This window comes from Chiloscyllium punctatum, unplaced genomic scaffold, assembly GCF_047496795.1.
Source record: "Chiloscyllium punctatum isolate Juve2018m unplaced genomic scaffold, sChiPun1.3 scaffold_298, whole genome shotgun sequence".
NCBI classification, from domain to species: domain Eukaryota; kingdom Metazoa; phylum Chordata; class Chondrichthyes; order Orectolobiformes; family Hemiscylliidae; genus Chiloscyllium; species Chiloscyllium punctatum.
The window spans coordinates 122,501-135,000 of NW_027310032.1; positions in this window are offsets into that span (position 1 = coordinate 122,501).

A 12,500-nucleotide genomic window follows, 5' to 3' on the forward strand; every position below is an offset into this window, starting at 1 on the left:
GCGTGTTCAGGCCGAATTTTGTGCATTTCCATCGGCGGGAAGAGGTCCAAACGGGAATGGGATTGAATGTGACTGCTGAAGCCGACATTGAGACCTCTAACGCGGGTAGCTCGGCCGGATTTGACCCGGCGGTTCTGCCGAAGGTCTCACCTTCGAGGGGGGAGCGCCCACCGTGTACAGGCCGATTTTCATGCATTTCCAACCGTGGGAAGGGGTCCGAAAGGGGATGGGGGTGAACGTGACTGCTCAACCCGACTTTGAGACCTGTAACGCGGGTAGCTCAGCCGGATTTGACCCGGCGGTTCTGGCGACGGTCTCGCCTTCGAGGGGGGAGCGCCCCGCGTGTTCAGGCCGAATTTTGTGCATTTCCATCGGCGGGAAGAGGTCCAAACGGGAATGGGATTGAATGTGACTGCTGAAGCCGACATTGAGACCTCTAACGCGGGTAGCTCGGCAGGATTTGACCCGGCGGTTCTGCCGAAGGTCTCACCTTCGAGGGGGGAGCGCCCACCGTGTACAGGCCGATTTTCATGCATTTCCAACCGTGGGAAGGGGGCCGAAAGGGGATGGGGGTGAATGTGACTGCTCAACCCGACTTTGAGGCATCTAACCCGGGTAGCTCAGCCGGGTTTGACCCGGCGGTTCTGCCGACGGCCTCGCCTTCGAGGGGGGAGCGTCCCCCGTGTACAGGCCGATTTTCATGCATTTCGAACCGTGGGAAGTGGCCCAAAAGGGGATGGGAGTGAATGTGACTGCTCAACCCGACTTTGGCGCTTCCGAGCCGGGTAGCTCAGCCGGGTTTGACCCGGCGGTTCTGCCGACGGTCTCGTCTTCGAGGCGGGTGCCTCCCCCGTGTACAGGCCGATTTTCATGCATTTCGTACCGTGGGAAGTGGTCCAAAAGGGAATGGGGGTGGACGTGACTGCTCATACCGACATCGAGACTTGTAAGCCGTGTAGCTCGGCCGGGTTTGATCCGGCGGGTCTGCCGACGGTCTCGTCTTCGAGAGGGGGGCCTCCCCCGTGTACAGGCCGATTTTCGTGCATTTCCAACGGTGGGAAGAGGTTCATAAGGGGATGGGGGTGAATGTGACTGCTCAACCCGACTCTGAGGCTTCTAACCCGGGTAGCTCGGCCGGGTTTGACCCGGCGGTTCTGCCGTCGGTCTCGCCTTCGAGAGGGGCGCCTCCCCCGTGTACAGGCCGATTTTCGTGCATTTCCAACGGTGGGAAGAGGTTCAAAAGGGGATGGGGGTGAATGTGACTGCTCAACCCGACTCTGAGGCTTCTAACCCGGGTAGCCCGGCCGGGTTTGACCCGGCGGTTCTGCCGTCGGTCTCGCCTTCGAGGGCGGAGCCTCCCCCGTGTACAGGCCGATTTTCGTGCATTTCAAACCGTGGGAAGCGGTCCAAAAGGGGATGGGAGTGAATGTGACTGCTCATACCGACCTTGGCGCTTCCGACCCGGGTAGCTCAGCCGGGTTTGACCCGGCGGTTCTGCCGACGGTCTCGCCTTCGAGGGGGGAGCGTCCCCCGTGTTCAGGCCGAATTTTGTGCATTTCGAACCGTGGGAAGTTGCCCAAAAGTCGATGGGAGTGAATGTGACTGCTCAACCCGACTTTGGCGCTTCCGAGCCGGGTAGCTCAGCCGGGTTTGACCCGGCGGTTCTGCCGACGGTCTCGTCTTCGAGGCGGGTGCCTCCCCCGTGTACAGGCCGATTTTCATGCATTTCGTACCGTGGGAAGTGGTCCAAAAGGGAATAGGGGTGGACGTGACTGCTCATACCGACATTGAGACTTGTAAGCCGTGTAGCTCGGCCGGGTTTGATCCGGCGGGTCTGCCGACGGTCTCGTCTTCGAGGCGGGTGCCTCCCCCGTGTACAGGCCGATTTTCGTGCATTTCGAACCGTGGGAAGTGGTCCAAAAGGGGATGGGGGTGGACGTGACTGCTCAACCCGACTTTGAGGCTTCTAACCCGGGTAGCTCGGCCGGGTTTGACCCGTCGATTCTGCCGATGGTCTCGTTTTGGAGGGGGGAGCCTCCCCCGTGTTCAGTACGATTTTCGTGCATTTCGAACCGTGGGAAGTGGCCCAAAAGGGGATGGGAGTGAATGTGACTGCTCATACCGACTTTGGCGCTTCCGAGCCTGGTAGCTCAGCCGGGTTTGATCCGGCGGTTCTGCCGACGGTCTCGTCTTCGAGGCGGCTCCCTCCCCCGTGTACAGGCCGATGTTCATGCATTTGCAACGGTGGGAAGTTGCCCAAAAGGGGATGGGAGTGAATGTGACTGCTCAACCCGACTTTGGCGCTTCCGAGCCTGGTAGCTCAGCCGGGTTTGAACCGGCGGTTCTGCCGACGGTCTCGTCTTCGAGGCGGCTCCCTCCCCCGTGTACAGGCCGATTTTCGTGCATTTCGAACCGTGGGAAGTGGTCCAAAAGGGAATGGGGGTGGACGTGACTGCTCAACCCGACTCTGAGGCTTCTAACCCGGGTAGCTCGGCCGGGTTTGATCCGGCGGTTCTGCCGACGGTCTCGTCTTCGAGGCCGGTGCCTCCCCCGTGTACAGGCCGATTTTCGTGCATTTCCAACGGTGGGAAGTGGTCCAAAAGGGAATGGGGGTGGACGTGTCTGCTCATACCGACTTTGAGACTTGTAAGCCGGGTAGCTCAGCCGGGTTTGTTCCGGCGGTTCTGCCGACGGTCTCGTCATCGAGGGGGGAGCCTCCCCCGTGTCCAGGCCGATTTTCATGCATTTCCAACCGTGGGAAGTGGTCCAAAAGGGAATGGGGGTGAATGTGACTGCTCATACCGACTTTGAGACTTTTAAGCCGGGTAGCTCAGCCGGGTTTGACCCGGCGGTTCTGCCGACGGTCTCGCCTTCGAGGGGGGAGCGCCCACCGTGTACAGGCCGATTTTCATGCATTTCGAACCGTGGGAAGTTGCCCAAAAGTCGATGGGAGTGAATGTGACTGCTCAACCCGACTTTGAGACTTGTAAGCCGGGTAGCTCAGCCGGGTTTGACCCGGCGGTTCTGCCGACGGTCTCGTCTTCGAGGCGGGTGCCTCCCCCGTGTACAGGCCGATTTTCATGCATTTCGTACCGTGGGAAGCGGTCCAAAAGGGGATGGGAGTGAACGTGACTGCTCATACCGACTTTGGCGCTTCCGAGCCGGGTAGCTCAGCCGGGTTTGACCCGGCGGGTCTGCCGACGGTCTCGCCTTCGAGGGGGGAGCGTCCCCCGTGTTCAGGCCGAATCTTGTGCATTTCGAACCGTGGGAAGTTGCCCAAAAGTCGATGGGAGTGAATGTGACTGCTCAACCCGACTTTGAGACTTGTAAGCCGGGTAGCTCAGCCGGGTTTGACCCGGCGGTTCTGCCGACGGTCTCGTCTTCGAGGCCGGTGCCTCCCCCGTGTACAGGCCGATTTTCGTGCATTTCCAACGGTGGGAAGTGGTCCAAAAGGGAATGGGGGTGGACGTGTCTGCTCATACCGACTTTGAGACTTGTAAGCCGGGTAGCTCAGCCGGGTTTGTTCCGGCGGTTCTGCCGACGGTCTCGTCATCGAGGGGGGAGCCTCCCCCGTGTCCAGGCCGATTTTCATGCATTTCCAACCGTGGGAAGTGGTCCAAAAGGGGATGGGGGTGAATGTGACTGCTCATACCGACTTTGAGACTTTTAAGCCGGGTAGCTCGGCCGGGTTTGACCCGGCGGTTCTGCCGACGGTCTCGTCTTCGAGGCGGGTGCCTCCCCCGTGTACAGGCCGATTTTCGTGCATTTCGAACCGTGGGAAGTGGTCTAAAAGTCGATGGGAGTGAACGTGACTGCTCAACCCGACTTTGAGACTTGTAAGCCGGGTAGCTCAGCCAGGTTTGACCCTGCGGTTCTGCCGACGGTCTCGCCTTCGAGGGCGGACCCTCCCCCGTGTACAGGCCGGTTTTCGTGCATTTCGAACCGTGGGAAGTGATCCAAAAGGGAATGGGGGTGAACGTGACTGCCCAACCCGGCTTTGAGACTTGTAAGCCGGGTAGCTCAGCCGGGTTGGACCCGGCGGTTCTGCCGACGGTCTCGACTTCGAGGCGGGTGCCTCCCCCGTGTACAGGCCGATTTTCATGCATTTGCAACGGTGGGAAGTTGCCCAAAAGTCGATGGGAGTGAATGTGACTGCTCAACCCGACTTCGAGACTTGTAAGCCGGGTAGCTCAGCCGGGTTTGACCCGGCGGTTCTGCCGACGGTCTCGCCTTCGAGGGGGGAGCCTCCCCCGTGTACAGGCCGATTTTCGTGCATTTCCAACGGTGGGAACAGGTTCAAAAGGGGATGGGAGTGATTGTGACTGCTCAACCCGACTCTAGGGCTTCTAACCCGGGTAGCCCGGCCGGGTTTGACCCGGCGGTTCTGCCGACGGTCTCGTCTTCGAGGCGGGTGCCTCCCCCGTGTACAGGCCGATTTTCGTGCATTTCGAACCGTGGGAAGTGGTCCAAAAGGGAATGGGGGTGGACGTGTCTGCTCATACCGACTTTGAGACTTGTAAGCCGGGTAGCTCAGCCGGGTTTGTTCCGGCGGGTCTGCCGACGGTCTCGTCTTCGAGAGGGGGGCCTCCCCCGTGTACAGGCCGATTTTCGTGCATTTCCAACGGTGGGAACAGGTTCAAAAGGGGATGGGAGTGAATGTGACTGCTCAACCCGACTCTGAGGCTTCTAACCCGGGTAGCTCGGCCGGGTTTGACCCGGCGGTTCTGCCGTCGGTCTCGCCTTCGAGAGGGGGGCCTCCCCCGTGTACAGGCCGATTTCCGTGCATTTCCAACGGTGGGAAGAGGTTCAAAAGGGGATGGGGGTGAATGCGACTGCTCAACCCGACTCTGAGGCTTCTAACCCGGGTAGCCCGGCCGGGTTTGACCCGGCGGGTCTGCCGACGGTCTCGTCTTCGAGGCGGGTGCCTCCCCCGTATAGAGGCCGATTTTCATGCATTTCGAACCGTGGGAAGTGGTCCAAAAGGGAATGGGGGTGGACGTGTCTGCTCATACCGACTTTGAGACTTGTAAGCCGGGTAGCTCAGCCGGGTTTGTTCCGGCGGTTCTGCCGACGGTCTCGTCTTCGAGGCGGGTGCCTCCCCCGTGTACAGGCCGATTTTCGTGCATTTGCAACGGTGGGAAGTGGTCCAAAAGTCGATGGGAGTGAATGTGACTGCTCAACCCGACTCTGAGGCTTCTAACCCGGGTAGCTCGGCCGGGTTTGACCCGGCGGTTCTGCCGACGGTCTCGTCTTCGAGGCGGGTGCCTCCCCCGTGTACAGGCCGATTTTCGTGCATTTCGAACCGTGGGAAGTGGTCTAAAAGTCGATGGGAGTGAACGTGACTGCTCAACCCGACTTTGAGACTTGTAAGCCGGGTAGCTCAGCCAGGTTTGACCCGGCGGTTCTGCCGACGGTCTCGCCTTCGAGGGCGGACCCTCCCCCGTGTACAGGCCGGTTTTCGTGCATTTCGAACCGTGGGAAGTGATCCAAAAGGGAATGGGGGTGAACGTGACTGCCCAACCCGGCTTTGAGACTTGTAAGCCGGGTAGCTCAGCCGGGTTGGACCCGGCGGTTCTGCCGACGGTCTCGACTTCGAGGCGGGTGCCTCCCCCGTGTACAGGCCGATTTTCATGCATTTGCAACGGTGGGAAGTTGCCCAAAAGTCGATGGGAGTGAATGTGACTGCTCAACCCGACTTCGAGACTTGTAAGCCGGGTAGCTCAGCCGGGTTTGACCCGGCGGTTCTGCCGACGGTCTCGCCTTCGAGGGGGGAGCCCCCCCCGTGTACAGGCCGATTTTCGTGCATTTCCAACGGTGGGAACAGGTTCAAAAGGGGATGGGAGTGATTGTGACTGCTCAACCCGACTCTAGGGCTTCTAACCCGGGTAGCCCGGCCGGGTTTGACCCGGCGGTTCTGCCGACGGTCTCGTCTTCGAGGCGGGTGCCTCCCCCGTGTACAGGCCGATTTTCGTGCATTTCGAACCGTGGGAAGTGGTCCAAAAGGGAATGGGGGTGGACGTGTCTGCTCATACCGACTTTGAGACTTGTAAGCCGGGTAGCTCAGCCGGGTTTGATCCGGCGGTTCTGCCGACGGTCTCGCCTTCGAGGGGGGAGCCTCCCCCGTGTTCAGTCCGATTTCCATGCATTTCCAACCGTGGGAAGTTGCCCAAAAGGGGATGGGAGTGAATGTGACTGCTCAACCCGACTTTGGCGCTTCCGAGCCGGGTAGCTCAGCCGGGTTTGACCCGGCGGTTCTGCCGACGGTCTCGTCTTCGAGGCGGGTGCCTCCCCCGTGTACAGGCCGATTTTCATGCATTTGGAACCGTGGGAAGTGGTCCAAAAGGGAATGGGGGTGGACGTGACTGCTCATACCGACTTTGAGACTTGTAAGCCGGGTAGCTCAGCCGGGTTTGACCCGGCGGTTCTGCCGACGGTCTCGCCTTCGAGGGGGGAGCCTCCCCCGTGTTCAGTCCGATTTTCGTGCATTTCCCACGGTGGGAAATGGTATCTTTCATTACGGGGACAAGGGTCTGAAGCGGTGAAGTCAGTAACCGGCATAGTTAAGGAAAGGGTTCGAATTTTCTCAACAGTACGAAAAAAGTGAGCAGGGAAGCTAGAGAAGGTGTCAGTGAGTCCCAAACGAGTGAACCGCAAAACTTAGGGAAATGCCCGAAAGCGTTTTAAAGGGTGAAATCGGGAACGAGGAAATGATGGGAAAGTGCCTGAAAGTGCTAAATGAGTAAACAGAAAAACGAAGAAAAATGTTTGAAAAGAAGAAGTGAGTAACCAGGAAAACTTAGAAAAATGTTCAAAACGAAGAAATCAGTAACCAGGAAAACTTAGAAAAATGATCAAAAAGAAGAAATGAGTAACCAGGAAAACTTAGAAAAATGTTTAAAAAGAAGAAATCAGTAACCAGGAAAACTTAGGAAAATGTTTAAAAAGAAGAAATCAGTAACCAGAAAAACTGCGAAAAATGTTTAAAAAGAAGAAATGAGTAACCAGAAAAACTTAGAAAAATGTTTAAAAAGAAGAAATCAGTAACCAGGAAAACTTAGAAAAATGTTTAAAAAGAAGAAATCAGTAACCAGGAAAACTTAGAAAAATGTTTAAAAAGAAGAAATCAGTAACCAGGAAAACTTAGAAAAATGTTATAAAAGAAGAAGTGAGTAACCAGAAAAACTTAGAAAAATGTTTAAAAAGAAGAAATCAGTAACCAGAAAAACTGCGAAAAATGTTTAAAAAGAAGAAATCAGTAACCAGACAAACTGCGAAAAATGTTTAAAAAGAAGAAATCAGTAACCAGGAAAACTTAGAAAAATGTTTAAAAAGAAGAAGTCAGTAACCAGAAAAACTTAGAAAAATGTTTAAAAAGAAGAAATCAGTAACCAGAAAAACTTAGAAAAATGTTTAAAAAGAAGAAATCAGTAACCAGAAAAACTGCGAAAAATGTTTAAAAAGAAGAAATCAGTAACCAGGAAAACTTAGAAAAATGTTTAAAAAGAAGAAATCAGTAACCAGAAAAACTTAGAAAAATGTTTAAAAAGAAGAAGTGAGTAACCAGAAAAACTTAGAAAAATGTTTAAAAAGAAGAAATCAGTAACCAGAAAAACGGCGAAAAATGTTTAAAAAGAAGAAATCAGTAACCAGACAAACGGCGAAAAATGTTTAAAAAGAAGAAATCAGTAACCAGAAAAACTTAGAAAAATGTTTAAAAAGAAGAAATCAGTAACCAGAAAAACTTAGAAAAATGTTTCAAAAGAAGAAGTGAGTAACCAGAAAAACTTAGAAAAATGTTTAAAAAGAAGAAGTGAGTAACCAGAAAAACTTAGAAAAATGTTTAAAAAGAAGAAATCAGTAACCAGAAAAACTTAGAAAAATGTTTAAAAAGAAGAAATCAGTAACCAGAAAAACTGCGAAAAATGTTTAAAAAGAAGAAATCAGTAACCAGGAAAACTTAGAAAAATGTTTAAAAAGAAGAAATCAGTAACCAGAAAAACTGCGAAAAATGTTTAAAAAGAAGAAATGAGTAACCAGGAAAACTTAGAAAAATGTTTAAAAAGAAGAAATCAGTAACCAGAAAAACGGCGAAAAATGTTTAAAAAGAAGAAATCAGTAACCAGACAAACTGCGAAAAATGTTTAAAAAGAAGAAGTCAGTAACCAGAAAAACTTAGAAAAATGTTTAAAAAGAAGAAATGAGTAACCAGAAAAACTTAGAAAAATGTTTAAAAAGAAGAAATCAGTAACCAGAAAAACTTAGAAAAATGTTTAAAAAGAAGAAGTGAGTAACCAGGAAAACTTAGAAAAATGTTTAAAAAGAAGAAATGAGTAACCAGAAAAACTTAGAAAAATGTTTAAAAAGAAGAAATCAGTAACCAGAAAAACTTAGAAAAATGTTTAAAAAGAAGAAATGAGTAACCAGAAAAACTTAGAAAAATGTTTAAAAAGAAGAAATCAGTAACCAGAAAAACGGCGAAAAATGTTTAAAAAGAAGAAATCAGTAACCAGAAAAACGGCGAAAAATGTTTAAAAAGAAGAAGTGAGTAACCAGAAAAACTTAGAAAAATGTTTAAAAAGAAGAAATGAGTAACCAGAAAAACTTAGAAAAATGTTTAAAAAGAAGAAATCAGTAACCAGAAAAACTTAGAAAAATGTTTAAAAAGAAGAAATGAGTAACCAGAAAAACTTAGAAAAATGTTTAAAAAGAAGAAATCAGTAACCAGAAAAACGGCGAAAAATGTTTAAAAAGAAGAAATCAGTAACCAGAAAAACGGCGAAAAATGTTTAAAAAGAAGAAATCAGTAACCAGAAAAACTTAGAAAAATGTTTAAAAAGAAGAAATCAGTAACCAGGAAAACTTGGAAAAAAACACTTAGAAAAATTTTCAGCAAAGTGTGAAAAATATTCTAAGTGTCAGCGGAGGAAAATGCTGCAGCATCGGGAAAGATTCGCAAACTTACACCGAACATGTGCTCCGAAGTGCCGGAGGAATTGGGTGAATTGAGCCCGGCAAATGGCCAGCTGTCGTTTTGTGCCTGCAGCCCGAAAACTTTAACTTTGTCTGTCGCGGAAGTCCGGACCGAGAAAAATCCAAACGGTTTTGACCGGACCGAGTTCCAGACCGATGCAGTCAAATTTGGAATTCAGACCCATTCAGTGCCACTTGTAGTTTTTCCGCAGTGAGGTTGGCGGGGTACCCGGAGATATATGGGAACACGATTTTTAGAACAAAATGGCGGCGCGGGACCGTTCTGAAAGGCATCCGAAAAACGGTTCCACGGGCATAGCACTTTAATGACAGGTATGAGTGCATGCCGGAGAGCTCTTGGAAGTCGAATTTTTGACACTTTGTCAATTTTTTGACAGATTTGACAAACTCTTTCTGTCTGTTCTAAGAGTCAGTCAGAGACTTGTGCGGCGGTCTTTTGACACTATTGGAGGGCGGGCAAACCCCACGTTGACTCCGGCCGTCCCTCCACAGGCGCTCGTGTCCAAAATGAAGGCGAGAGACGCGAGTGGCCTGGTTCCCTTGGGTGTTGCCAAGAAGGCTGCGGGCTGACCGTTGCCTGAGCACTCCCTAAAGCCTCTTGTGATGAGAGCAGACCTCGCCTGCCGCACGACCGGCTCTGGGAGTCGTTGGGCCGCTATTTGTGAATAGTCTGGTCCTCCTCTGCCACCCGGACAAGCGCGATGGCTCTGCCGCCCTGCGGTGCTCGTCACCCAGGTTTGGGGAACACGATACTCGTAACAAAAATAAAAGGCGGCTCGGGACCTGCAGGCGAAAGGGGTCCCGTGGTGCTAAGCACGTCGACTTCGGGTCTCGGTGCAAGCCGGAGAGCTCACGGAAGTCTAAAGTTTTCGGCACGTGGTCGAATCTTTTCAAAGGCTTACCCGGCTCTTTCCGTCCATTCTGAGAGTAAGTCAGAGGCCGGTGCGGAGGTCTCTTGACAATCGGAGGGGGTGGTGGCCCTCCGCAGGCGCTCGTGTCGAAAATGAAGGCGAGAGACGCGAGTGGCCTGGTTCCCCTGGGTGTTGCCAGGAAGGCTGCGGGCTGACCCTTGCCTGAGCACTCCCTAAAGCCTCTTGTGATGAGAGCAGACCTCGCGCGCCGCACGACCGGCTCTGGGTGTCGTTGGGCCGCTATCTGTGAATAGTCTGGTCCTCCTCTGCCACCCGGCCAAGTGCGATGGCTCTGCCGCCCTGCGGTGCTCGTCACGCAGGTATGGGGCACACGATGCTCGTAACAGCAAATAAAGGCGGCTCGGGACCTGCAGGCGAAAGGGGTCCCGTGGTGCTTAGCACGTCGACTTCGGGTCTCGGTGCAAGCCGGAGAGCTCACGGAAGTCTAAAGTTTTCGGCACGTGGTCGAATCTTTTGAAAGGCTTACCCGGCTCTTTCCGTCCATTCTGAGAGTCAGTCAGAGGCCGGTGCGGCGGTCTATTGACGACCGGAGGCTCCCATGGGTGTTGCGATGAGGGTGGAGGGCACAGAACCTTGCCTTAGCACTCCCTAATAAAGCCTCTTGTGAAGAGAGCAGACCTCGCGCGCCGCACGACCGGCTCTGGGAGTCGTTGGGCCGCTATCTGTGAATAGTCTGGTCCTCCTCTGCCACCCGGCCAATCGCGATGGCTCTGCCGCCCTGCGGTGCTTATCACGCAGGTTTGGGGCACACGATACTCGTAACAGCAAATTAAAAATAAAGGCGGCTCGGGACCTGCAGGCGAAAGGGGTCCCGGTGCAAGCCGGAGAGCTCACGGAAGTCTAAAGTTTTCGGCACGTGGTCGAATCTTTTGAAAGGCTTACCCGGCTCTTTCCGTCCATTCTGAGAGTTAAGTCAGAGGCCTGTGCGGAGGTCTCTCGACGACATGAGGAGTTGGCTAACCCTGGGTGTTGCGATGAGGGTGGAGGCCGCAGAACCTTGCCTTAGCACTCCCTAAAGCCACTTGTGATGAGAGCAGACCTCGCGTGCCGCACCACCGGCTCTGGGAGTCGTTGGGCCGCTATCTGTGAATAGTCTGGTCCTCCTCTGCCACCCGGCCAAGCGCGATGGCTCTGCCGCCCTGCGGTGCTTATCACGCAGGTTTGGGGCACACGATACTCGTAACAGAAAATTAAAAATAAAGGCGGCTCGGGACCTGCAGGCGAAAGGGGTCCCGGTGCAAGCCGGAGAGCTCAGGGAAGTCTAAAGTTTTCGGCACGTGGTCGAATCTTTTGAAAGGCTTACCCGGCTCTTTCCGTCCATTCTGAGAGTTAAGTCAGAGGCCTGTGCGGAGGTCTCTCGACGACATGAGGGGTTGGCTAACCCTGGGTGTTGCGATGAGGGTGGAGGCTGCAGAACCTTGCCTTAGCACTCCCTAAAGCCACTTGTGATGAGAGCAGACCTCGCGTGCCGCACCACCGGCTCTGGGAGTCGTTGGGCCGCTATCTGTGAATAGTCTGGTCCTCCTCTGCCACCCGGCCAAGCGCGATGGCTCTGCCGCCCTGCGGTGCTCGTCACGCAGGTTTGGGGAACGCGATACTTGTAATAACAAATTGAAAAAAAAAGGCGGCTCGGGACCTGCAGGCGAAAGGGGTCCCGTGGTGCTTAGCACGTCGACTTCGGGTCTCGTTGCAAGCCGGAGAGCTCACGGAAGTCTAAAGTTTTCGGCACGTGGTCGAATCTTTTGAAAGGCTTACCCTGCTCTTTCCGTCCATTCTGAGAATAAGTCAGAGGCCGGTGCGGAGGTCTCTTGACAATCGGAGGGGGTGGCGTCCCTCCGCAGGCGCTCGTGTCTAAAATGAAGGCGAGACACGAGTGGCCTAGTTCCCCAGGGTGTTGCCAGAAAGGCTGCGGGCTGACCGTTGCCTTCGCACTCCCTAAAGCCTCTTGTGATGAGAGCAGACCTCGCGCGCCGCACCACCGGCTCTGGGAGTCGTTGGGCCGCTATCTGTGAATAGACTGGTCCTCCTCTGCCACCCGGCTAAGTGCGATGGCTCTGCCGCCCTGCGGTGCCCGTCACGCAGGTTTTTGTGAACACGGAGAGCTCACGGAAGTCTAAAGTTTTCGGCACGTGGTCGAAGCTTTTGACAGGCTTACAGAGCTCTTTCCGTCTAATCTGAGAGTCAGTCAGAGGCCGGTGCGGAGGTCTATTGACGACCGGAGGCTCCCCTGGGTGTTGCGATGAGGGTGGAGGGCACAGAACCTTGCCTTAGCACTCCCTAATAAAGCCTCTTGTGAAGAGAGCAGACCTCGCGCGCCGCACGACCGGCTCTGGGAGTCGTTGGGCCGCTATCTGTGAATAGTCTGGTCCTCCTCTGCCACCCGGCCAATCGCGATGGCTCTGCCGCCCTGCGGTGCCCGTCACGCAGGTTTTTGTGAACACGGAGAGCTCACGGAAGTCTAAAGTTTTCGGCACGTGGTCGAAGCTTTTGACAGGCTTACAGAGCTCTTTCCGTCTAATCTGAGAGTCAGTCAGAGGCCGGTGCGGCGGTCTATTGACGACCGGAGGCTCCCATGGG